Below are 2,802 nucleotides of genomic sequence, written 5' to 3' on the forward strand. Positions count from 1 at the left end.
ATATATAAGGAAATAAACTGGTAGAAAAATAGGGCAAGCTGTTTCCCGGAGAGTCAACAAGCTTAAATAGGCAGATAATTGAATTTATTTAACCAAAAATAAGAATGAGAAAAACCCTTCAAATTATAGACATTTCTAGAATAATGAGAAATGTTCCTTAGGTTGAATTTCTTAGTTGATTAAATGTGGCAAAAACCCAAATAAACTGACTTATGTAAGAAGAGGAAAGCACGCAAGAAACAATCAGGATGTAATGGACAAGGTCAAAAATACAGTTTGAATCTAATTAAAATCATCTAATTTTAAACGCCATCAATATTTCAAACACTGTGCAACACACATAATATTGAATTTACACAATGTTTGGTGAGTGTGGCTAACCTTCTCTGCAGTTTTACATCAACTAACATGTTTGCAATGAATGTGACCCTAATAAATGAATGAATGAATGCCCAACTGTGCTGTTTTTATGAGACGTCTAAAATGTAACTCACTTTTCCACCTTGCTGGTTTACAACATCCTGGCACGGACACATGAGAGGCTGCTGACTTGCAATCCTAGTGAGAAAATATTATTATCCACCTTTGAGGGCTTCAGTTCTACAGAGTGTTTTATGGGTTCAACATAGTTCTCTGTTGGCACTGCATCGGCAGACAGCAGGGAACGCCTGTTGCCAAAAAGAGGAAGTATCGAAAGGATGTGGTGCTGATCCTCCAGCCAACTCCACAGAGGAGCAAAGTTACAAAATACAAAGAGCTGAAGTGAAACCAAGTGTTAAAAACAATGAAAAATGTCCACTGTAGCTACTGTGTGCTTTTTTATTTTTATAATCACTGATTTTTGTTATTGTTTGTTCTTCTATTACTGTCACTCTCTTTCCTGTTTTAGCCCACTTGTCAATCAATCGACATCTGACCCACACAGAGTTGAGCTAGGCGGTGTTGGCTTTCTGAAGCTCTGCATGGGAATGTTTGCATGGGTTGAAAGCCATCTCTGTAGGGTCCATAAGCAGTTACCTATTAAAACAGACACAACTGTCTGTTTTAATGATTGATGCTAATGCTAGCCACCCTGGCTTGGTAGGGAAAGATTTGTGTTCCCAGATTAGCTGTGAGTGGCTGCTGGCAGGTACACGGCTAAAGCCCCAACCACATAGGGCTAGAGATCAGTTAGAGACATACTGGTAAATACCGGTTGCTAGGAAAAATGTGTATTCCCTGATAGACTTTGATGGGAGGTTGCTGGAAATCGCTAGGTGAAATTGGTCATCTTTGAGATGGTGGTTCATTATAGCTTGGTGTTTAATTAGCAAATGTTTGTACATAAGCCAACATCTTTCATGTAAACAAAGGGAGACCTTGGCAATCCGCTAGCCCCTAAAGTAATCACAAAGAAGTTTTTGGTGTAGAATTCTCTCTGCTACCCATTTCACTCAGCGACAGCCAGCAGCCTCCAACAACTCCTCGCCAACCATTCAGGAAATACACAGGAGGTCGTCGAACAGTCTCTAGGGCCTAAGCTTATTACTCACGGTCTTCAGTAGTTGAATTTCTAGCCGCGGTTACAGTAAATGTGCCCCCAAAAAGCTGAATATTTACCACCATTAACACAAAGTCATTGACTAGCATATAAAGCATTTAGCTACTAATGACTTAGCTTATCCCTCCAGAGTTAGCGAAGAAACAAAGCGTAAAGGCTGAAAGCTGATTTTATAATTGCCTAGTAAACAAAATGCAAATGATGTGTCTGCTAATTCTCATAGTTTATAAGTGGGAAACATACTATATGATCGCCATTAAATAATACCAGATAGTCAACAGATTTTTGAACTGCCCCAAGCTGTCCACACAAAATCAATCATTACAATGTTTACAGGACAATATGACACAAACGCAATGCTTTTGCAGTGTCTTTGTTATCTAGTCTTGAGTCAAACCTTGAAACAAAAGACCACACTGGGTGCCACTCCTGTCAGCTAAGAACAGAAAACAGGCTGCATTTCACACCGGGTCATAATATGATACAAATGGGACGTTTTTGCAGTGCTTTTGTTGTGTGGGCCTCAGCTTGCTACAGCATGCTTTTAGAAGTGAATGCACTATGAAAGACCGTAGCATAAACTTCAACCTAAAATCCCATGTGTACAGCTGCAGTGCTTCTCTGAAAGTTACAGCTTCTTATCTTTTTCTGTAAGCAGCACTGAGCGACTATACTGCCTCAAGAACTGCTTCAAAGCGACAACAGCAGTTTCCAGGTATACAGAGTGCCAGTCTTGCAGGGCTTTAAATGGAAGCACCGAATCTCCTGGAAAACCCACTGTAAAGTCTCAAATCCTCATCCATTATTGATAGAGCCTTAAGCCTTCCATGCACTTGGGATGACAAACTAAAACCAAAGGCGGCGAGTCCGTAGCACCATACAGAGGGAAAGGGTATTGTTTGAAATTTGAATTTCAATCGTTTCTCCTGAGGAGTGTCATCCTTTGATGTCCCACCAGAATGTCTGCAAGGGATAGCAATTAGCTGCTAATAAATTAGTGTATGTCAGCGGCAAACTCTGTCCCTGATGGGTAGTGAGGTGAAGTGAGGGATAGGTTTGGGGTACAAGGTTATCACTCTGTGCATGCACGAGTGTTTGTGTACTCAATTATAACTTTCAGTCAGTTTAATTAATTTAAAAGCAACATTACCAGCGAAGCGCTGAGGTCAGCCAAGGGACTTACATTGGCAGCTCATTTCTCAGAAGCCTCGATCTGAGTTGGTGGAGCTCTTCTGGAAGATATACAAAGAAAAAGTGTTTCA

The 2,802-nt window shown here is 40.5% G+C and overlaps 1 protein-coding gene across 4 annotated transcripts in view; it reads right to left on the reverse strand.

Annotated features, from left to right (window-relative positions):
* Positions 1-2,802, reverse strand: part of dlgap4b (discs, large (Drosophila) homolog-associated protein 4b) — a 127,373-nt gene that overhangs the window by 41,624 nt on the left and 82,947 nt on the right. For 3 of the 4 annotated variants that reach the window (XM_013910389.1, XM_013910387.1, XM_013910390.1), the window contains exon 3: positions 2,691-2,772. The gene's annotated coding sequence lies outside the window, so the exon portion shown is untranslated. The remainder of the gene's footprint in view (positions 1-2,690; positions 2,773-2,802) is intronic. The other variant, XM_013910388.1, reaches the window with a different exon arrangement.

The sequence above is a fragment of the Pundamilia nyererei genome, unplaced genomic scaffold (assembly GCF_000239375.1).
Source record: "Pundamilia nyererei isolate P.nyererei 1_Seehausen unplaced genomic scaffold, PunNye1.0 scaffold00042, whole genome shotgun sequence".
Lineage (NCBI taxonomy): Eukaryota > Metazoa > Chordata > Actinopteri > Cichliformes > Cichlidae > Pundamilia > Pundamilia nyererei.